This window comes from Chiloscyllium punctatum, chromosome 36 (genome assembly GCF_047496795.1).
Source record: "Chiloscyllium punctatum isolate Juve2018m chromosome 36, sChiPun1.3, whole genome shotgun sequence".
NCBI classification, from domain to species: Eukaryota; Metazoa; Chordata; class Chondrichthyes; order Orectolobiformes; family Hemiscylliidae; genus Chiloscyllium; species Chiloscyllium punctatum.
Genome location: NC_092774.1, coordinates 66625227 through 66649424, shown reverse-complemented (window position 1 = coordinate 66649424; position 24198 = coordinate 66625227). Strand labels below are relative to the sequence as shown.

At 46.3% G+C, this 24198-nt stretch overlaps 1 protein-coding gene across 1 annotated transcript in view; it reads right to left on the bottom strand.

Annotated features, from left to right (window-relative positions):
- Positions 1 to 601: 601 nt before the first annotated feature.
- Positions 602 to 24198, bottom strand: part of LOC140460614 (uncharacterized) — a 333883-nt gene continuing 310286 nt past the window's right edge. Inside the window, exon 3 of the mRNA XM_072555233.1 lies at positions 602 to 1193. The gene's annotated coding sequence lies outside the window, so the exon portion shown is untranslated. The remainder of the gene's footprint in view (positions 1194 to 24198) is intronic.

Genomic DNA, 24198 nt, shown 5'->3' with positions numbered 1-24198 from the left:
AAGAATTGCTGAAGGCCTTTCCCCTGTGTCCACCCGCTGGTGCTTCAGCAGGGTGTAGGAATCACTGAAGGCGTTCTCACACTCTAGGCATTTGAAGGGCCACTTCCCTGTGTGGACATGTCGTTCCTTCAGCAGCGTGGAGGAATTGCTGAAGGCCTTCCCGCTATCGGGGCAGGAGAACAGCCTCCCCCCAGTGTGGACCCGTCAGTGGGTCAGCAGGTTTAAGGAATTGCTGAAAGCCTTCCAGCACTCGGGCAGCTGAAGGGCCTCTTCCCAGTGTGGACCCACCGGTGCTTCAGCAGGGAGGAGGAATTGCTGAAGGCCTTCCCACAGACAGGACACAAAAACGGCCTCGCCCCCGTGTGGGCCCGCTGATGCTTCAGCAGGTTGGAAGAATCGCTGAAGGTGTCCCTGCACTCTGAGCATTTGAAGGGCCTCTTCCCAGTGTGGACCCGCCGGTGCTTTAGCAGGGAGGAATTGCTGAAGGCCTTCCCACACTTGGGGAAGAGGCCTTTCAGCTGTCCCTAGTGCAGGAAGGCCTTCAGCATTTCCTCCACCCTGAAGCACTGGTGGGTCCACACGGTGGAAGAGGCCTTTCAGCTGCCCCGTGTGGACCCGTCAGTGCTTCAGCAGGGTGGAGGAACTGCTGAAGGTCTTCCCGCCAATGGGGCAGGAGAACAGCCTCTCCACAGTGTGGCTGCGCCAATGAGACTCCAGGACAGATGGGACATGAAAGCCTTTTCCACGGTTACCACACTTCCATGGTTTCTCCAAAGGGCGGGATTCCTCTGGTTTCTCCATGGCCGAAGCTTGTGCTGCACACAAATGCGTGTACAGTCCCTCTCTGCCGTGAATTCCTCTTTCCAGACCGTATCGCTGTTACACGCTGCACCAGTAGGGTCTCTCATCCAGTCCCACTGATGCTGAAAATGTACCGAAACAGGAACCAAAAAGCTTTGCTCCTTCTCACAGAATCATGGTTGAAAATTGTTGCAGTCCCGATGGATTGAGTGACTGTCAGGCATTGACGTCAAAGTGAGGACTGCACACGCTGGAGAGTCAGTGTTGAAAAGTGCGGCACTGGAAAAGCACAAAAAGTCAGGCACCAACCGAGGAGCAGGAGAGTCAATGTTTTGGGCAGAAGGCCTTCATCTGTTGATTTTGAAACTTCTGTCTTCAGATCTTCAAATACTCTGCAAAAGGCAATTACAAAAGTCATCATGGCAATTGCAGGGAGAAATTCAGAACAAGCAACTCTACTTTCTGCAGAATATTCTTTTCTTTTGTTCTTCCATAAAATTGAAAACACCATCCCACTCTCTCTCCCCCCCGCTGTAACTAATCCTCCTGAAGGTGCTGATTCAGCATCTTACAGGGGCAGAAAAGCGAAAACATCAAGACTGACACCTCTCTGAATTTTGGGTAACTCCATCTGAAAGTTCATATCTTTCACAACATTGGACTCCTGCTGACAGTGAGCAAGTCTGATTTTGGAAAGCAAAAAAAAAGGGGGTCAATTCAGGGTGAACCTGCAATTCAGCTTCTTGATGAACAACCAGACATGAAAGGGTTAACATCCCCAGAAAGGTGGGAACAAAATGAGACATCAAGGCATTAACACCGACACACTCCAGTCAAATCTTCTATTCCTAGTAAGGGCAAAACATCCTTGAAAGCTGCTCTGAAAGGCCAGTCCTCACAACGACCCTTTTGCTTTCACCGCTGACTATTAGTGTCATACAGAACGGAAACAGACCCTTCGATTCAACTCGTCTGTGCCAAACAGATATCCTAAATTAATCTAGTCCAATTTGCCTGCATGTGTCCATATCCCTCTAAACCCTTCATATTCATGTACCCATCCAAATGCCTTTTAAAATTCCCCTCTCACCTTAAATTTATGCCTTCTAGTTTTGGACTCCCCTACCTGGGGAAAAGACCTTGGGTACTCACCCTATCCACGCCCCTTATGAACGTCTATAAGGTCACCCCTCAGCCTCTGATGCTCCAGGAAAAATAGCCCCAGCTTATTCAGCTTCTTCTTGTATCTGAAACCCTCCAACTCTGGCAACAGCCTTGTAAATCTTTTCTGATCCCACTCAAAGTTTCACAATATCTTTCCTATAACAGGGAAACCAGAAATGAACGCAGTCTTCCAAATGTGGCCGAACCAATGTCCTGTACATTCACAACATGACCTCCAACCTCCTACACTCAATGCTCTGGCCAATAAAGGAAAACATACCAAATTCCTTCTTCACTGTCCTGTCTACCTGAGACTCCACTTTCAAGGAACTATGAACCCACACTCAGAGGTGTCTTTGTTCTGCAACTCTCCCCTTAACTGTGTCAGTCCTGCCTGGATTGCTTGACCAAAATGCAAACCACACACTTCTTTAAATTAAACACCATCTGCCACTCCTTGGCCCATCAGCCCACCTGATCAAATCTAATTTATAGTGAACTCTCTTTCCTCTCATTCCTTTGAAGCTGAAAATCTCTATCCCACACACACTCCCTCCATTCTCACTTTGTTAAACCTAATCCCTGCTGTATCTCATCCTGAAGGGTGTGGTTCATGCTGATTAACAGGCCCACACTCAGGGGGGTTCCCAATTGAAACATTCAGAATCCTGATCAGCTTGGACAGAGTGGACGTTGGGAAGATGTTTCCATTAGTTCTAGTCTCTCCAACCAATGGGCACAGCCTTAGAGTAAAGGGAAGACCTTTAAGAACGGAGAGAAGGAGAAACTTCTTCAGCCAGACAGTCGTGAATCTATGGAATTCACTGCCACAGAAGGCTGTGGGGAACAGGTCATTGAGGATATTGAAGACCTCATGAGATAGACAGGTTTGAGAGTATCAAGGAGATTGAGGGTTACAGAGACAAAGTGGGAGAATGGAGTTGAGAAACCTATCAGCCATGATTGAATGGCAGAGCAGACCCGATGGGCTGAATGACCTAACTCTGCTCCTATGTCTTATGGTCTCTTGCCGTCCTGGACACAGACTGTGAGAATTGGGAGCAAGAGTTAGCCATTGGGCCTTTGAAGCCTGCACCAGCATTCAACAGATCATAACTCGACATGAATCTACTAACATTTAGGTGGATAGGCTGGGAAGTTTTCACTGGAGCATAGGTTGAGAGGTGATCTTACAGAGGTTTATAAAATCATGAGTGGTATAGATGAGATGACCGCTGGGTATCCTTTCCAGAGGGTGGGGGTTTCAAGATTACGCAGCAAATTTGAAGGTGAGAGGAGAAAGATTTTAAAAAGGCATGAGGGGCACTTTCTTTTTGTTTACACATAATGGTTTGTGTGTGGAATGACGATCCAGAGGAAGTGGTGGATACAGGTACAGTAACAACATTTAAAAGACATTTGGGTAAGTACATATATAGGAAAGGGTTGGAGGGATATGGGCCAAACACTGGCAGGTGAGACTAGTTTAGTTTGCGTGAATATAGTCAGCATGGACTAGTCCGACTGTTTCTGTGCTGTATGACTCTGTAACAGTTCTGTACTGATCTTAAAACCATTTTCTTTCCTTTCCCCATAAACATCCACTTCTTTGTTGTTCAAAAATTAGATGAAGTCAGCCTTGAATATATTCAATGTCCTCATAACTGCAGGAAGATGTCCCCACTTCTGAGCTCAATTTCTCTTGCTAAAGATACCACTTGCCTTGCTGATTGCTTGCTGCACCCATCTGACAACTGGTATTGACTGGTTCCAAGGGACGCTGAGGCCTCTTTGTACATCCACACATCATTCTTGATGAAGGGCTCGTGCCTGAAACATCGACTCTCCTGCTCCTTGGATGCTGCCTAACCTGCTGTGCTATTCCAGTACCACACTTTTGACTCTGATCTCCAGCATCTGCACACCCCAATATACCACCATTTAAACAATATACCTCCATTCTGCTTTTTCATCACATCAAAAGATGTAACTTCACATTGTGGTACTGCATTTGCCACCTGTTTGTAAATTGTGGTCTTCTCTACATCAGGGAGACAGAGCTTAAACTTAGGGAATGGTTCGCTGAGCATCGCAGCTGAGTCCACAGAGGCCAACCAGACCTCCCAGTCACCATCCATTTTAATTCGCCTTTCCACTCCCTTTCTGACATGGCCATCAGAGGCCTTCCATTGCCACAACAAACCAAACTGCAAATTGGAGGGACAACACCTCATCTTCCACCTGGACAGCCTACAGCCCAGAGGACCCAGCACTGAGAATTCTAATTTCAAAACAAAATCGCCCTTCCCTTCCCATCCCTTCACTCCATTCCCAGCCCCCAACCAGATTCATTCCTCCCATTGACCAATCAGGTCGTACTCTCTACCTGTCTTCACCTATCCCCACTTCACCACCCTGCCCCCAGCACACCCTTTATCTGCACCTCTACCCACACCCACACCCCCGTCATGAAGAAACCGAAACGTCGAGTTCCCCTCCTCCTGATGCTACCTGGCTTGCTGTGTTCTTCCAGCCACCTGCCCGTCTATTTTGCTCATTGCATCACAGACCTGGACCAACGTTTCCAGAGTCTGTCTCCTCTAGGATTCACTCCCTTTCCTCTCAGTTCCTGCAAATCAACAATTGAACCCCAGAATTAAAAAGAAATTGAACAGGGGGCGAGAAAATAGACTGCCGTACTCACAGATCTTAGACAGAGGAAGGAATTTGCAGTCTGGGTGAAGCACAATTTTCATTCAGAGAATGAGAGGAGAGCAGGAGGAGCAGCTTCAGAAGGTCATGGTGAAACCTCCACATTCAGACAATGGGGTGGCTCTGATTGGCAAGAGGGCCAATCTCCTTCCGGTCCTCCAGGGTTCTCTATTGGTTCGTCAAAAGAAGGTCTCGCGCCCTTTTTACGGACAGCGATGAGCATGCCCAGTGTTTTGCTGACACCGGCAGACATGCGCATTGCGTTGCTAACACCGGGAAACATACACAGAATGCTCAATGGGGGGGATGCTCGTGTTCCTGACAGATTTTGAGTGTCCAAATGCCAATAGGAGAAAAAAAATTGGAGCCACCAGTTTTTTTTCCCCTGTGGCTCGACATTTTATTGCTTTTACATTTTGTCTGGCTGCTCAACTTTTGTATGTCTTTTCCCGTTATGGCAAAATGCAAAACATCACATTTCTCTGAATTAAATTCCCTCTGCTACTCCGCAGCCTATTGGCCCACCCGATCAATTCTAATTCGTAGCGAAGTCTCTTTCCTCTTTTATTCCCGAGTAACTGAAAATCTCCATCCCACACACTCTCCCTCCATTCTCATTTTGCCTAACCTAATCAGTGGGCGGCACAGTGGCACGGCGGTTAGCACTGTTGCTTCACAGCACCAGAGATCCGGGTTCAATACCCGCCTCAGGCGACTGACTGTGTGGAGTTTGCACGTTCTCCCCGTGTCTGCGTGGGTTTCCTCCGGGTGCTCTGGCTTCCTACCACAGTCCAAAGATGTGCAGGTCAGGTGAAGTGGCTATGCTATATTGCCCGTCGTGTTAGATGTAGGGGTATGTTGGGCTGAAGGGCCTGTTTCCACACTGTAATGTAATGCAATGCCTGTTGTACTTTATCCTGAAGGGTCTGTTTCATGGGCCCATACTCAGGGAGTATCTCATTGAATACGGCCTGGACAGAGTGGAAGTTGGGAAGATGTTTCCATTGGTTGGAGAGACTAGGACCTGAGGGCTTCCAGATGAAGTGGTGGATGCAGGTACTGTAACAATGTTTAAAAGACATTCAGATAAGTATATGAATATGAAAAGTTGGAGGTTTTTGGACGAAACACAGGCAGGTGTGACTAGTTTAGTTTGTGAATATAATCAGCATGAACAAGTTGAACTGAAGGGTCTGTTTCTAAGCTGTACGACTAACTGTTCCATACTGGTCTTTAAACCATTTTCTTGCCTTTCCCCATAAACATACACTTCTTTGCTGTTCAAAAATCATTGAACTCAGCCTTGAATATATTCAATGACCCCCTAACTGCAGGAAGACATTCAGATTTCTGAACTCAATTCCTCTTGCTAACATACCACTTGTCTTGCTGATTGCTTGCTGCACCTGTCTGACAACTGACATTGACTGGTGTAGAAGCATGCTGAGGTCCCTTTGGAAATCATTCTGATGAAGGGCTCATGCCCAAAACGTTAGCTGTCCTGCTCCTTGGATGCTGCTTGACCTGCTCGGCTTTTCCAGCCCACACTTTTCAACTCTGATCTGCAGCATCTGCAGTTCTCACTTTCTCCACATCTCAATATATCATCATTGAAACAATAAACCTCCTTTCTGCATTTTTTCACAGCAAAGGCTCGAACTTCACACTGAGGTCCTGCATTTGCCACGTGTTTGCCAATTGTGGTCTTCTCTACATCGGGAAGATTGAGTGTAAACTTGGGGAATGGTTCGCCAAGCATCGCAGCCGGGTCTGCGGAGGCCAACCGGACCTCCTCGTCACTGGTCATTTGAATTCCCCTTCCACTCCCTTTCTGACATGACTATCTTTGGCCTCCTCCATTGCCACAATGAACCTAACTGCAAATTGGAGGAACAACACCTCATCTTCTGCCTGGGCAGCCGACAGCTCCCAGAACTCAACATTGAGTTCTCCAATTTCAGATAACCTCCCTTACCATTCCCCAAATCCCTTCCACTCCTCCATGCCACCAACCAGATTCCTTCCACAAATTGACCAACCCGGTTGTACCCTCTCCCTGTCTTCACCTATTCCCACTTCACCACGCTGACCCCAGCACACCTTTGTTCTGCAGCTCCCCCCTATACTCAGCCCCAGTCCTGAAGAAGAGTTGCACCCGAAACTTCAAGTTCTCCACCTCCTGATGCTGCCTGGCTTGCTATGTTCTTCCAGCCTCCTGCCTGTCTATTTGCCAATTGAGACACAGATTTGGGCCAACATTTTCTGAGTTGTCCTCTCTTTGGATTCACTCCCTTTCCTTTCAGTTGCTACAAGTCAATAGTTTATAGAATCCCTGCAGTCCAACACATCAACACTGAACCTCCGAAGAGCAACTCACCCAGACCCATTCTCCTACCGTATTACTCTACATTTACTACTCAATAATGCACCTAACCTACACATCCCTGATGACTATAGGCAATTTAGCATGGTCAAAACCCACGCCCTTTGATCCAAGAATGAAAAAGGGGGTGAGAAAAAAAGAGCGCCGTACTCACAGATGTTGGACAGAGGAAGGAAGTTGCAGTCTGGGCTGAAGCTCGATCATCTTTCAGAGAGGAGCAGCAGTAGGTTCAGAAGCTCATAGTCCACCTTTCGCATTCAGACAACAGGGCAGCTGTGAGTGGCAGGAGCAGCATTCTTCTTCCGGTCCTCCTTGACTTTCTATTGATTTTTCAAAAGTTAGTCGACGCCTCTTCAGCGAGGAGCATGCGCAGTGATTTGCTGACACTGGCAAACATTCGTCGTGCCTTACTGACATTGAGGAGCACACCCAGTACGCTCTCCGGTGATACCGCTGTTACTGACAGTTTCAGTGTTGAAATGCCAATTGGAGAAAAAAAGGGTGGAGTCACATTTTTTTCCCCTGTGGTTCAACTTTTAATTCCTTTTGCATTCTGTCTGGCTGCTCAACTTTTGTAGTCCTTCTCCCCAGGGTAGTCGGGGCGAGTCTAGGACTACAGGGTATAGGTTTATGGTGAGAGGAGAAAGATTTATGGAGGGAACTAAGGGGCAAATTTTTCACGCAGAGAATGGTGTGCGTTTGGAATGAGCTGCTGGAGGAATTGGTGATGGCTGCTACGATTACAACATTTAAAAGACATCTAGATCGGTATATGAGTATGAAGAGTTTAGAAGGAGATGGGCCAAATGCTGGCAAATGGGTCATGAGATTAAATTAGGATATCTGGTCAGCCTTGCCTGAAAGGCTTTGTTTCCGTGCTCTACAACTCTATTTCTACATAGTTGGAACCAATTACACAAGACGAGGAATAGTCCATTCACCCCTTACAGCCTGTCCTGAGCTGTAGCCTAACTGCGCATATTTCAATGCAAGTTTCAGAAAGATTTCAGTAGGTACATACATTTTTTTAAAAAAAAGAATGTATGGACTTTCAGACTTTAACGATGTTTCTGACATTATCATTTTAGCTATTCTCAGTTGTTAAGATCAGCCATTTCTCATCTTTCTCTTCTCCCAGGTAGAGTCATCACCAACCATTCTCTCTGTCTCTCTCCTTAGAAGGGCTTGATACAGCGATCAAAGAGGGCTCAAGGCACAAGAAAGACCAGAGTGAGGGGGAAGCTGGGGAGAAAAGAGACAGAATGGCATGGCGGGGCGGGGGGGATGTAGAGAGAGAGAGCAAAAAAAAATGGACAAGGGGGGCAGAGGGGAGAGCGTAGAGAAAGACTGGGGGGGGGGGGAAACAGGGTGGCGGGACAGAGAATGAGAGAGAATGGGAAGGGGATGCAGAGTACTGGGGAGGAGTGATAGAGAATAGGGTGGGGTGCAGAATGTAAGGAGAGCGTGAATTGGATATGCAGAGTGTTAGGAGAGGGAGAAACAGAGACAATGCACAGGGGCACTGGGTGGGTAGAGAATGGATGGGGATGGAAGGTGGGGGGAAAGAGAGAATGGGCTGTGTGGCAGAAGGTGGGGGGGAAGAGAGAATGGGCTGTGTGGAGAGGGTGGGGGACGTGATAGAGAATGAATTGCGACAGAGGGTGGGGAAGAGAAAATGGATGGAGAGGAGAGAGTGCGGAGAGAAACAACAGTGGTGCAGAGGGTGGCGTGAGAGAAAATGGACAGGGTGTTAGAAGTAGAGAGGGAGAATGGACAAGAAGCTGGGGATGGAGAGAGAATGAACAGGGGGCGCTGTGTGGGACAGGGGGTGAATGGTCGTCAGGCGAGGGGGAATGGACGCGAGGCAGGGGGGAATGGACAGGGGGCGCTTTGTGGGGCGGGGGGTGAGTAGACAGGCGGCACTGTGTGGGGCGGGGGGTGAATGGACAGGGGTGCTGTGTGGGGCGGGGGGTGAATAGACAGGCGGCACTGTGTGGGGCGGGGTGTGAATGGACAGGGGGCGCTGTGTTGGGCGGGGGGGCACTGTGTGGGGCGGGGGGTGAATGGACAGGGGGCGCTGTGTGGGGGGGGGGAATGGGCAGGGGGCGCTGTGTGGGGCGGGGGGAATGGGCAGGGGGCGCTGTGTGGGGCGGGGGGAATGGGCAGGGGGCGCTGTGTGGGGCAGGGGGCGCTGTGTGGGGCGGGGGGAATGGGAATGGGCAGGGGGCGCTGTGTGGGGCAGGGGCGCTGTGTGGGGCGGGGGGGAGAATGGACAGGGGGCGCTGTGTGGGGCGGGGTGTGAATGGACAGGGGGCGCTGTGTTGGGCGGGGGGCACTGTGTGGGGCTGGGGGTGAATGGACAGGGGGCGCTGTGTGGGGCGGGGGGAATGGGCAGGGGGCAAGGTGTGGGGCGGGGGGGAGAATGGACAGGGGGCGCTGTGTGGGGCGGGGGGGAAAATGGACAGGGGGCGCTCTATGGGGCAGGGGGAGAAATGGACAGGGGGCGCTGTGTGGGGCGGGGGGGAATAGACAGGGGGCGGTGTGTGTGCTGGGGAAAATGGACATGGGCGCTGTGGGTGGCAGGGTCGAATGGACAAGGAGCGTGGTGGGAGCCATGGGCGAATGGACAGAGGGTGCTATGAATTGTAGGGTAGTGGAATGGACAGGGGGTGCTTAGGGTGGGAGAGGAATGGACAGGGGTGCGGTGGGTGGTGGGGGAAATGGATAGGGCACTGTGGATGGTTGGGCGGGCAGAATGGACGGGGGTGTTGTGGGTGGCAGGGATACATACAGGGGGCATTGTGAGTGACGGGGGTAAATGAATGGTGGCGATAGGTGTGGCAGGGGAATGGACAAGGGGTGCTGTGGGTGATGGGGGGTTGGATCGAGGGACGTAAGGGACCACCTTTTTATGCTGATGGTTGTGTATGTGGAACAAGCTGCAAGAGGAAGTTGCGCAGTCGAGTACAATTACATCATAGAACAAAGAGCATAGAAAAATAGAGCGCAGTACAGAAGGTATCTGGATGAATCATTTGGGTTTAGAGGGATATGGGCCAAATGCTGGAAATTAGGATTGGGTAAGTCTCGGACAATTGGTCAGCATGGACGTGTTGAACTGAAGGGTTTGTTTCAGTGCAGTGATACTCTATAAATCAATAACACTTAGAGTCATAGAGATGTACAGCATGGAAACAGACCCTTCCGTTCAACCTGTCTATGCTGACCAGATATCCCAACCCAAACTAGTCTCACCTGCCAGCACCGGCCCATATCCCTCCAAACCCTTCCTCTTCGTATTCCTATTTAAATGCCTCGTAAATGTTGCAATTGTACCAGCCTCCACCCCTTCCTCTGGCAGCTCATTCCGTACCCGTCCCACCCTCTGTGTGAAAAAGTTGCCCCTTAGGTTTCTTTTATATCTTTCCCCTCTCACCCTAAACCAATGCTTTCTAGTTCTGGATTCTCCGACCCCAGGGAAAAGACTTTGCCTCTTTACCCTATCCATGTCCCTCATAATTTTGTAAACCTTTTATGAGCGAAACTTGACCTTTTTAGTGATAATGTTCCCATTGGATTTGTTTTAATGCACCCAGTTTCCGGAGCTTTTTGATGGGTAAAAGTGGCACAAATCCACTAGATCTTGTGGAAGCAGTGCATTTGTCAAATACTTTCATCTGTCCATCGTCTACAAGGCACAATTTAGCAGTGTAATAGAATACTCTCCCACCAGCTTGGATCGGTGCAGCTTCAACATCATTGAAAAAAACCTGATACCATCCAGGACAAAGTAACCTGGTAGATTGGCACCATATTAACATACATCCACTCCCTCTGCTCCACTGTTCAGAACCAGTAGTGTGTACTATCTACAAGACGCACCGCAGAAATTCAGCAAAGAACCTGAGAAAATACCTTCCAAATTAACAACCACTTCCAGCTAGAAGAACCAGGACAAAAGCTACTTGGGAAACACTATCTCTTGCAAGTATCCCTCCAAGCCACTCATCATATTGACTTGGAAATATATTGCTGTTCCTTCAGTGTTGCTGCGTCTAAATCCTGGAATTCCCTCCCTAAGGGCATTGTAGGTCATCGTGAAGCGTGTGGACCACAGCAGTTCAAAAAGGCAGCCCACCACCACCTTCTCAAGGGGAATAAAATGCTGCCAGCCAGCAACTCTCATGTACCACGAATAACTTTTAACAAATGATTGAAACAGAGTGTTGGAATGTGCGAACTAAAAACAAATATCAACGTTCAGGAGTGACAGGTGGAGGGTATTGACTCGGTCCTTATTTGATGACAGATAAAGAGCAACATACTGACACTGAACTGGAAATAGAGTTTAGAGGCAAAGACATGTAGTCTTTCATTCAGTGTATACATTTAAAATCGATTAAAGGTTGGTTCCTGAGATGTACTACAGCAACACACGAATAGGACGGTTAAGGAGACACACGAGACACTTGATTTCACCTCTTTAATGGCAGCTATATCTCCCACACTCCCATGCGATGGAGAAACCGCTCTTCTGATGACAGGCAGTGCACATGCGCTGAGAGGGAGGTGCTGGTGCGCATGTCTCTGATCGGCATGAGGCGCCGCCCCTCATCGTTCTGATGGACGGCTGACCAATCTTTGGGAAACCCCGGAGAACCGGAAGGAGTCCAGTCATCCGGCCAATCAGAGCCCCCCGTATTGTCTGAATGCGGAAGGTGGACCATGAGCTTCGAAAGCTGCTGCTGCTGCTCCTCCTCTCTCTGAATGAAGATTGAGCTTTAACTCAGACGGCAACTTCCTTCCTCTGTCCAACACCATCCAAATGGTCCAATTTGAAATCTAAATGTTGACTTTGCTTTTGTGCACCCTCCTGTGCAGCCGTAACCCTGCACGCCTCGCTCGGTCTAAGCGCCGTATGACCTGCATGTCCTTGTTTGCTCGGATCTGACTGTACTGCTTCCAAATCGAAACTTTTGACGTAGAACACAGAACAGTACAGCACAGAACAGGCACTTTATCCTAATCTCAGATGAGGCATACCTTTCATTGTACTAACTTCCATGTGCCTATCCAAGAGTCGCTTAAATGTTGCTAATATCTCTGACTCTACTACCACTGCTGGCAGTGGATTCCATGCACCCACCACTCTGTGAAGAACCTACTCTTACATCTCCCCCAAACCTTCCTCCAATTACCTTAAAATTATGCCGATTTGTAACAATAGTTTCTTCCAATGCTATCCACTCTATCTATGCCTCTCAACATCTTGTATACCTCTATTAAGACACCTCTCATCCTTTTTCACTCCAATGTCCATTTCATACCTTATGCTAATATTTTTTGAAGGACTTCTTCAGAAGGATAATATATTACAAGGGGAAAAGACAGTATACATACATAATATGAAGTCTTTAAACTTGATTACGTTTTAATTAACAGACAAATTTATTTATGGTAAAATGGGTAAACTGAACATGCATTTTGAAGGGTAAGAGTGTGGAATATTTCGAGGTGCATGGTAAAACAGGACTGAATCTGCACGGCTTTGACAAATCTATTAGGATTCTTTGAGCAGCGAATGAGTAAGTTAGACAAAGGGAGAGCCAGTGGATGAGAGTGATTTGGATTTCCAGAAGGCCTTTGACAAAGTGCAGCACAGGAGGCTGTGAAATAAGACAATAGTCCCTGGTGTTAGGGGCAAGGTGCTGACATGGATTGAGGATTGGCTGGCAGAAGGCAGAGTGGTGATATAAAGGGACATTTTTCAGGAGGGGGCAAGTGGAGTTCCAGAAGGGGTCCATGCTGGAAACACAAAGAGACTTGGAAGTTCCCAGCTCAGGATTCTTAGGAGAGGATTGTACCATTCTGGGGGGAATGGGGACTGAGAAGGATCCTACTATTCATGGGTTGTGGTGGGGGTTGGAAGGATTGTACCATTCACATGGGAAGGGGACAATTATACAATTCAGACAGCAAGGGTCTTACCATTCATGTCGGATGTGGGTATGGGAGGACTGTACCCTGAATGGGTGTGGGGGCGGAAAGGATTGTAATTGTTCATTGGAGAGGTAGCAGTGGGGAGGGTTGTACCATTCACAGGGAGAACTATTTATTTTTATTTTCAAGAATTTCCATGATACAGGACAGATGCCAATTTTACCCACCAGAAATCTCCTGAAATTGTGTGCTTAAAAAAAAGTCCAGCCAGAAGATCATCAGTGAAGAGGTCTGGTTTTGGTCATACAGGGATAGATATAAAGTCACACTACACGGAAACAGACCCTTCGGTTCAACTCATCCCTGCCGACCAGATGTCTCAATCTGGCCCAGACCCAAGATCCACATTTAGCCCATATCCCTCTAAACTGAACCCTTCATCCAGATACCTTTTAAAATGTGTAATTGTACCCACTTCCACCACTTCCTCTGACAGCTCATTCCATACAAGCATCACCCTCTGCATGAAAATGTTTCCCCTTAGGTCCTTTGTAAATATTTCCCCCTCTCACCTTAAACCTATGCCCTCTAGTTTTGGACCTCCCTGAGAAAAGAAGACCTTGGCTATTCACTCTCTCCATACCCCTCATGATTTTATAAATCAGTATAAGGTCACCCCTTAGGCTCTGACGCTCCAGGGTAAAAAAAGGCCCCAACCTCTCCCTATAACTCAAAACCTCCAGCCCCAGCAACATCCCTGTAAATCTTGTCTGCAGCCTCTCAAGTTTAACAGTGTTCTTCCAAATGAATGGCGACCAGACTTCTGTGCCTTGTTCTAAAAGTGGTCTCACCAATGTCTCGTACAGCCACGACATGACGTCCCAACTCGTTTACTCAATGCTGTGACCCACGAAAGCAAGCACTTCCTTCACCACCCTGTCTACCCACAACTCCACTTTCAACGATTAACGCCTGCACTCCTGGAGCTATTCATTCAGCAACACTGCCCAGGGCTCTACCATTCACTGTATCAGTCTGCCCTGCTTAGTCTTCTCCAATTTTGTTCCATTTGCCCACACAGGCATGTCTTGTTGACTTTGTTCTGAGCAGTGTGGATACTTTCTCTCTTTCACACTTCCATTAACACTCATATGATACCTCAATCTCACCTTTCCCATCATTAGCAATCTATCCCTTTGGCTCTGGGTACTTCTCACCATATGTTCCCCTCTGCCTTACTCCCCCCCTCTGCCTATGCCATAACAACGAGCATTTTCAAGCCCCTTTCAGTTCTGAACGAGAGTGAAATCAGACACGAGACATTAACCAATTCTCTCTCCACACACATTACCTGATCTGACGACTTGCCCCAGCCCCCACAAGGATAGAAATGTCAGCACCTATTTCTCCAAATGTCATGTTTGATTTGCTCATGACACATTCCTTGGATTTGGAGTGTTCTGATATAGTGTTTAATCAGGATCCATCAAAATCAACATCCACTCTTGTCTGAGAGGAGAACCAACTCAACTGACCGAACAAGCTGCACAACTCTTCTGTCGGATCTGTAGATGCGACATCCTCTCTCTCTCGTTAACATAATAGGATTAGAGAGGCTTGGAGTACCATTCTCTCTAAACACGATTCCTAATCCACTGTTATTCCAGACTTATATGCGTGACATCAAAACCTAAATAGTCACAGCTCCTCAGTTTCTCTCCCACAAACAATAGAATGGTTTCAGCACAGAAGGAATGTGCTCTAATGGAATGATGTCTGTTCTTAAATTTCACGTTAAGGTTATTATTGCATTAATCGGTTATAAATGGTGTCTGATTCAAAGAGGCATCCTTTTTGTGGAACCCTACGGCAGTTTTCTGGTCACAGAATCATACAGTACAGAAAAGGCCATTTGGCCCATCAAGTGTATATCACCAATATGTTATCACTTACACTAGATTCATAGAGCTGCACAGCATGGAATCAGACCCTTTGGTGTCCATAACTAGAGGGCATAGGTTTAAGGTAGATGGGGAAGGGAATCTAAGGTGCAACCTTTTCACGCAGAAGGCGATGCATGTATGGAATGAGGTACCAGAGGGAGTGGTGGGATTGGTACAATTACAACATTTCAAAGTCATCTGGATGGATAGATGAATTGAGAAAGATATGGGTCAAATGCTGGCAAATGGGATGAGATTAATTTCAGATATCTGGTCAGCATGGCCAAGTTGGATGGAAAGGTCAGTTTCCGTGCTGTCCAGCGCTACGGTGGGGACATAACCCGTGTCCACATCTCCCCCCCCCCCCTCCCCCCCTACCCTGCCACGGTGGGGACATAACCCGTGTCCACATCTCCCCCCCACCCCTCCCCCCCCTACCCTGCCACGGTGGGGACATAACCCGTGTCCACATCTCCCCCCCACCCCTCCCCCCCTACCCTGCCACTTGTTGTATAGCTCAGAGCCCGGGAACATCGTTGGGTCAACCAGACCCTGACAATTTCCACATAGCTCCAGGCATTTCTCACAAACGCCACTCGGATTGTCAGCCACTGTCAGAAACTTTAGTTTTCCTTCTTGTCCAACCTTCAGCACTGGGCGAGCATTCTCTGTTCCCGTTGTGGGATCGTGTTCAAACAGCGATCAAAATCAGCAACTGGGGAAAATAGCCTCTTTATTCAGCAACTGCAAGTTGCACAAGTTTGAGGTGGTGATGGAATCCCAAAATACCGTCATTACAGCAGCCTCTTTACACACAGTTCTTAGAGATTAACACTCCGTCACTATGGTGTCCCATTGTTTTATCTATTGTACACAAACACTGGCTGCTACTCCCAATGGGATTGAGATTGTCTGTGTGGTCTGCTTGCAGAATTAAGAGGTGTTAGTCCTTTCGTCTTTTAAGTCAGCAAATGTTAGTAAAATTACTCGGCCTGTATGCTCTAAATAAGTTAGACATTGTCCCTGCACTGAATAAATTAATAAAGGATATTAAACTGTTTATCACTGCTGGATTGTGAGAAATGTTTAGTATTTGCCAGCGTGAGTTTCATTCATTCCTGCAATTTCATAGAAGCACAGTCTCGATAGTCAGCTTCTTAAAGGGGACAGTGGCTGCGAGTCAGGGAAACTGTTTGATGTATTTATGTATTGATATATTTATTCAGGTCCCGATAGACAGTTGGCAAGGGCTGATTAATATTGTATTCTTTCATGGAGATAAGATGGCAGGGAGGTATTGTTCTGAAAACATTACTATGTTGCCAGTTATTCAGAGGTAACTTTTGATGCAGAAATAGGCCTAAACACGGCTTGTAGCAAGAGCTGGTAAGGGATGAAGGTGTGAAAAAGCAGGAATGAGTCAAAAGAGGTGTTTTAACTTATTCTATTTTGTAATAGTAAAATACACTACAAAACTGCGATTTTATGAATGAACGAATGAAGCAATGTTATAGGAAAGAGTTATGAGTGAATGAGATGAGAATGCAGTATTATTAGATATAGGGCTCCTGTGAGCAGCTTAGAAAAGACTTATGAATGACTAAATAGAAACTGTTTGAGAGTGGGTTAGTAAAGAGACCTATAACACAATATGTCACACCATGTTATCATCCTGGCATCCTGGTGGGGTCGGAGAAACCGAAGCCAGATTTCTTCGGAGTCAAACATGACAGATACACACCTCCTGACTTCAGTACATGCTCCAAATCAGTAAGTGTGTCTTAATAGGTGCTCAACTCACCAGGGAATATATGCCCTCTTGAATATTAAGGGAAAAAGTGAGGACTGCAGATGCTGGAGATCAGAGCTGAAAATGAGTTGCTGGAAAATTGCAGCAGGTCAGGCAGCATCCAAGGAGCAGGAGAATCGACATTTTAGGCATGAGCCCTTCTTCAGGAATCTTGAAGAAGGGCTCATGCCCAAAACATCGATTCTCCTGCTCCTTGGATGCTGCCTGACCTGCTGCGCTTTACCAGCAACACATTTTCAGCTCTTGAATATTAAGACAAGAAACACCCACAAAGCATCCAAATGTTCACTACTCAGTGTGACTGGATTGGTGTCTGAGCAGGTGGCATGACTGACTGAATCCCTTCCCGCACTCGGGGCAGGTGAATGGTCTCTCCCAGTGTGAATCCGCCGGTGGGTCACCAGGGTGGATAACTGAACGAACGCCTTCCCACAGACAGAGCAGGTGTATGGCCTCTCCCCAGTGTGGACCCGCTGGTGACTCTGGAGGTTGGAAGACTGGTTGAACGCCTTCCCACACACAGAGAAGGTGAAAGGTTTCTCCCTAGAGTGGACCTGCTGGTGACTATGGAGGGTGGATAACTGAATGAACGCTTTCCCGCACACATTGCATGTGAAAGGCCTCTCCCCCGTATGGACCCGCTGGTGGATCACTAGGGCGGATGAATGGGTAAACCCCTTCCCACACACGGAGCAGGTGAACGGCCTCTCCCCAGTGTGACAGCAGCGATGGCTTTCAAGCAAGCACGGGAATTTGAATTCCTTCCCGCAGTCCCCACATTTCCATGGTTTCTCCATCACGTGGGAATCCCCACCGCCTTCTAGTGTTGACAATCAGTTGAAGGACCACTCACAAATGGAAGGTGTTCTATGTCTTGCTGCTGCGAACGGGGTGTTGCTATTTCAGACTTTGTACCCGCTTAAAGGTCTTCCCACAGTCAGTTCACTGGTACACGCTCACTGAGGTCTGTGTACTTCAGTCTCACTGAAGTTTGAAACATTTCAAAGTAGACAGGACAGAAGAGAAATAAAATTTCCATGAGATTCAAAAGACTGATAACATTCCTGTGCCAGTGAATCAATTGTCTCGATCAGATCTTGTTTTGAGATTTCTGGCTGCAATTCCATCCGTTCTCATATCCTGTAAAATGGAGATTACAGAAGACATCAATGTCTACAAAGGATAGAAATTCCAAACAGACAATTCTGGTTCCTGTGGAACATTCTTTCTTCTCAATGCCACAGTCTCCCTCCATTCTAACTAGGTATTATTGCCCCATGCTCCCCATTCCCCTAAAAATGCTGAAACATGTTGACTGATGGATCTATGCTCGCCTCTTCCTTCCCTGGACACAGGTTGTCACAGTTTGAACCAGGAGTGAGCCATTCAGCTCCTGGGGTTTGCTCTGCTGTTCCATAAAATCATATCTGTGCTGCTTTGGCCTTCACTCCATTTCCTGCTGTTCTCCATAACCTTTCCTATCCCTGTCATTTAAATTTCTCTTCAATTAAGCCTTGAATACATTCCATGTGTCAGGCTCCATTACTCTCTGTGGGGGAACATTCCATAAACTAACAAGAAAAAAATAAATTCCTCATTTCTCCCTGAAATGGGAGACCACTTCCAGGCAGGTGGAGACTAGCTAGTTTAAAATCATGGTCAGCATGGACTGGATGGAATAAAGAGTCAGAAACTGAGCAGTTTAACACCAGAATAGAAAGGGGGCTGAGAAAAGAAAGTGCTGTACTCACAGATGATGAACAGAGAAAGGACATTGCAGTCTGAGGTGAAGCTCAACCTTCATTCAGGGAGAGAGGAGCAGCATCAGCTTCAGAAGCTCATGTTCAAACTTCCGCATTCAGTCAATACGGCGGTTCTGATTGGCCGGCGGACCAGTCTCCTTCCGGTCAGCCAGGGATTCCAATTGGCTCACAGTTGACCTGTGTGACGTTATGGCGATCGGCCAATAGGAGAGAACCATCTTGGAACACGGGATCGTCATCGGCCAGCTCCCTCCTGACGTCCCGCCCCGTATGTGGACGTCACAATGCGGAAGTAGTGAGATCAGTTTCAGACTGAGACCTTCCCAACTCTGGGCAATATCTGGGAGCAGGGCAATATCTGGGAGCAAAGCAATATCTCCCCCTTTCTATTCCTCATCCTGGGAGGGAGAGAGAAGAGGGGAGGCACTGTACACTTGTACTAACTGGCGGCGGAAAGTGTGAATGCAAGTGAAGGGGTTTCAGATTCACTCTCTCTTAAGGCTTTCTGATCCTCATGGCATTTATCAAGACTGGAACGTGAAAAGGGTCAGAGATTTGTCCAGTGTTATTAAGTTGTTAAACATTCAACGTGCTCTTCGTGGTTTTCTCACATTCGATTATAATTAATTTTTGTAATTATGTATTGTAGCTATGTCATATACTTCCAATTATGCTGTTATTGAAGGGGACGATAAGTGAGCATTGGACAGAGTCATAGAGATTGAACAGACCCCTTAGTCTAACTCGTTCATGCTGACCAGTTAATCTGGATAAATCTAGTCCCATTTACCAACACTTGGCCCATATCCCTGTAAACCTTTCTTAATTCATTCACCCATCCAGATGCCTTTTAAATATTGTAATTGTAGCAGCCTCCACCACTTTCTCTGCAGATCATTCCATATGTACAAAGAGAGTCTGTTCATCAGTCTAACAATGGCAGGGAAGAAGCTCTTTCTGAACCTGTTGGTCATGTGTTTCCAGATTCTGTATCTTCTGTCTGACTAAAGAAGTTGTGAGAGAGCATTAGGGGGTTGGAGGAGAATTTGATGATGTTGGCAGCATTTCTGCGGCAAAGAGAAGTGTAGGTGGAGACCATGGATAGTAGGTTGACTTCCATGATGGTCTGCGATGCGCATAAAACCTTCTGAGTATCTTAGCATTCTGGGCAAAGCAGTAGCTGGACTAGGTTGTTACACATCCAGATAGAACACTTTCTATAGTGCATCTGTAAAAGTTGGTGAGGGTCATTATTGACATGCTGAAAAGCATAAGCCTCCTGAGGAAGAAGTGTTGTTGTGTTATCCTGACTGAGATTGCCCCATCATTTTTCCAGATGGTGAGAACGCTCGAACAACCCACTGTGGAGTTTGCATTGCTGACAGAAAGCAGTTTGTGTTCAGCAGCAGCTTAGTCATTCACGCACTGCTGTGAGATTAAAAGTACAGACAGCCATGAGGAACCAGAGGTGTTTTCAACCAACATTCAAACTGATCAACCTAAACCTTGAAGTCTCAAACGAAATCTAGAAGTTCACTTAGCCAAAATCTAATGGAGGCATCCTCATAAAATTATCGGATATACTTGGAATCCTGAGAAGAATTCAAGTGAATCCTAGAAAGATATTGCATGTCTTGGACTATTCCCAGAAAGTGAATGAACTATCAAGATTCATATAAAGATTAGTGGGAACTCTGGCAGAGAAGGAAAGAAACTAGATTTACAATTTAATGCCATAGATACTATTCTGCTAAGTTACTCCTGTTGATTAGGTTTTCACATTTTTAAACAAACAAGTTGTTCTTCCAGTTAATGACTGGGTTTTCAAACTTTCTTCAAAATTTAATAGTTTTTCTCTTCAAACTGAATGATTGTAACAAAACTGCATCTCATTGTTGAATTTTGAATGTGTACGATGTGCTTGGTAAAGTTTGAATGAACAATATTTCAAAGTGAATTTTATCATGTTAAGTACTAAGACATTCTGGAGAGGAAAGGCTTGTCCTTGTGTGTTTTGCAACACTTAATCAAGGTCAGTTCAATAGAAGAAGCAGACAGGTTGATGCTCAAGTTGAGAGCTGGGGCCAAACAGCTGAAATAATGCAGGCAGTAGCACAGCAATTAGGGTTCGAAAGTTAGCCAAAAATATAAAAACAGGTTGGAAAGTTTCTTCAGCTTTCTTTAAAAAAGTTAACAAAGTAAGTGTTGGTTCTATAGAAAATGAGTCTGGGGATTCAATAAAGAAGGATAAAAAGATGGTAGATGAATTGAAAAGAGCTTGAATCTGTCTTCACTAGAGAGGATACAAGTAACACCCTGGAACTAGCTGTAAATCAGGAATTGAAAAGGAGGGAGGAGCTGAAGAAAATTACAATTACCAGGGAAACTGACTAAACTGTTGGAACTACGAGTTGACAAGTTCCGGGTACCTGAAGGATTTCATCCAAGAATCTAAAAGAAACACTATCCAGTGAAATAGTGAACAATATGTCATAGGGAAAATGTCAAAAGCTGTAACTAATGATGTTATGACAAGGCACTTGTATAAGTTCAAGGTAATCAGGCAACGTAAATGTATTTTTGTCAATGGGAAATAATGTTGTAGTAATGTTTTGAAGAACTGCCTCTTCCCAATGCGACTGAGCTGATGAATCTCCAGTGCCGACAGGGAATGGTATCCCTTCCCCCAGTCCCCACATTTGCACGACTTCTCCGCAGTTCTGGTGTCCTTTTGGCTTTCTGTTTCTGATGAACAAGTGAAACTGTGATCACACTCAGGAAACGTGTACAGTCACTCCCTCCTGCGAATCGTGTAATAGTTCTTCAGTCTGTGTAACTGGTAAAAGCTCCTTCCCACTGTCAGTTCACTGGGGGACACTGTCTCTCTCTCTCTCTCTCTCTCTCTCTCTCTCTCTCTCTCTCTCTAAACAAGGGGAAAAGATGTACAAAAGTTGAGCAGCAAGACAAAATGCAAAAGCAATAAAACAATTGTGGCTGTACCCTTTTTTCCCCTTTTGGCATTTGGACATTTAAATGTATCAATAACACCCACATCCCCAAAAAACATATTATGCATGCCTGCTGGTGTCAGCAAAACACTGGGCAGATTCATCGCTGTCTGGAAAAAACGGCGCGCAACCTTCTCTTGATAGACCAATAGGACGCCCAGGAGGACCAGAAAGAGACTGGTCTTCCTGCCAATCAGAGCCATCCCATTGACTGAATGCAGAAATTGGACCATGAGGTGCTGAAGCTGCTGTTCTTCCTCTCTCTCTCTGAATGAAGATTGAGCTTTAACCAGACTGCAAATTCTTTCCTCTGTCCAATATCTGTGAGTGCGGTACTCTCTCTTTTTGCACCACCTTTTCCATTTCTTTTTCATTCTGGGCTTCAATTGTTGACTTGCAGCAACTGAAAGGAAAGGGACAGGTTGTGGTACAGCAGGGATTAGGTTGAGCAAACTGAGAATGGAAGGAGAGCATGTGGGATGGACATTTTCAAATTCTAGGGAACAAGAGAGGAAACAAAGAGTTCACTATAAATTAGAATTGATTGGATGGGTTGAAGGGCCAAGGAGTGGCAGATGAAAATGCGTGGTTTGCATTTTGGTCAAGCAATGCAGACAGGACTGACACATGTCAGAGGGGTGTTGCAGAACAAAGGGACCTTGTAGTACAAATTCATAGTTCGTTGAAGGTGGAGTCGCTGTAGACAGGATAGTGAAGAAAGCATTTGGTATGCTTTCCTTTATTGGTGAGACCATTGAGTATAGGAGTTGGGAGGTCACATTGCAGCTGTACAGGCCTTTTTGGAAGACTGCATTTGTTTCTGGTCTCCTTGTTATTGGAAAGATATTGTGTAACTTTGAAAGGGGTCAGAAAAGATTGGCAAGGCTGTTGCCAGAGTTGGAGGGTTTAAACTACAGGGAGAGGCTGAATACACTGGGGATATTTTCCCTGGAGCATCGGAGGCTGAGGGGTAACCATGTTGACATTCATAAGGGGCATGGCTAGGGTGAATACCCAAGGTCTTTACCCCAGGGTAGGGGAGTCCAAAACTAGAGGGGCATATGTTTGAGGTGAGAGGGGAATTTTAAAATTCTTCTGGTTGGGTACATGAATAGAAAGGATTTAGAGGGATATGGACCACATGCAGGCAAATTGGACTAGATTAATTTAGGATACCTGTTTGGCACAGACAAGTTGGACCGAAGGGTCTGTTTCCGTGCTGTATGACTTTAATCATCTTCTGTGAAAGCAGAAATCTGACAGTGAAGACTGGAGTTTCAGGATGTTTTGCCCTTACTGGGAGCAGAAGTGTTTGACTTAAGTGTGTTGGTGTTAATGTCTTGATGTTCCATTTTGCTCCCACCTTCCTGGGGACGTTAACCATTTCTTATCTGGTTGTTCATCAAGAAGCTGCAGTGCACCCTGAATTTGACAATTTTATTTTTGCTAAGTGAGGCAATACTTCCTTCGAGTTACGCTGTACCAAGGATCCAGTTACAAAGGGACAACTTGGTGGTGACAAACAGTAAAGAAGGTGAGGTGGGATGGGTGGAGAGTGTGTGTGCTTTGAACTGTGTAAAAAGCAGTTCCTTTTTCTATGTTTTTTTTTGCTGGGGGGGTTCTGAAGCTGTAACAAAGCTGGGTCACAATAAAGGTTCCCCGAACTTAGTGCCGGGCTCAGATTCTCATTGAAAGTTTTGAGCTCCAAGAGTTTTTAGTTTTAAAGCTGCTCATTTCTATCAGCCTGCTGCACTAAGTTTCCAATGTCGCATATCAAATGGAACATGAGTATCTTGAGAAATTGGGAATTTTTCAGGAGTGCAGAGTAAGTCATTTCATTGGCATTGTAAAGTGTAACAGCAGCACTGGGAGGTGTGGGCTGTGTTCACGAGATACGATATGGAGGGGCTGGTGTTGGAGTGGGGTGGATAGAGTTAAATATCTCACAACACCAGGTTATAGTCCAACAGGTTTATTTGGAAGCACTCGCTTTTGGAGTGCTGCTCCTTCATCGGGTAGCTGTGGACCAGGGTAAAAAGACACAGATTTCATAGCAAAAGATCACAGTGTCATGCAATTGATAGGATATATTGAACAAGCCTAGATTGTTGTTCCCTCTTTTATCTTTTAGAATGGGTTGCAGGTTTTGGTTCATTAATATAAATCTTTTAAATCACATTCTCGAGATTACTTAAGGTCTTATTAAAAAAAAAGGTGACATCTCAGCTCAGACAATGCTTTAAAGGTGTGAGGTTCGAGTCTGTCAGTATCCCAATTTTGAATCAGACTAGTTTTATTTCCAAAGTAAGAATTTATAAAATATTACATGGATTGACTGCCTGCAGTCTGCATGCTCTTTGAGCAAAATTGAATGTATCTGCAAGAATAATCCTGCCAATACAAATTCACTCCACAGAGTTATGTGTGTGCATTCATGAGAGAATGTGAGTGTGTGCATGTAAGGTTGTGTGCGTGCAGGTAAATTGTGAGTGTGATGGAGTATAAACCTGTGAGTTTGTTGGGGGGAGTATGTCTGTGTGTCTGAGAGAGAGCGTGTGTATGAGAGAGGTATGGATAAAAGCAAGGGCTTGCGTTTTGTGAAAACAAGGAAGGGCAGGACATGTACAGTTAATGGTAGGGCCCTGGGTTATGTTGTAAAACAGAGAGACATGGG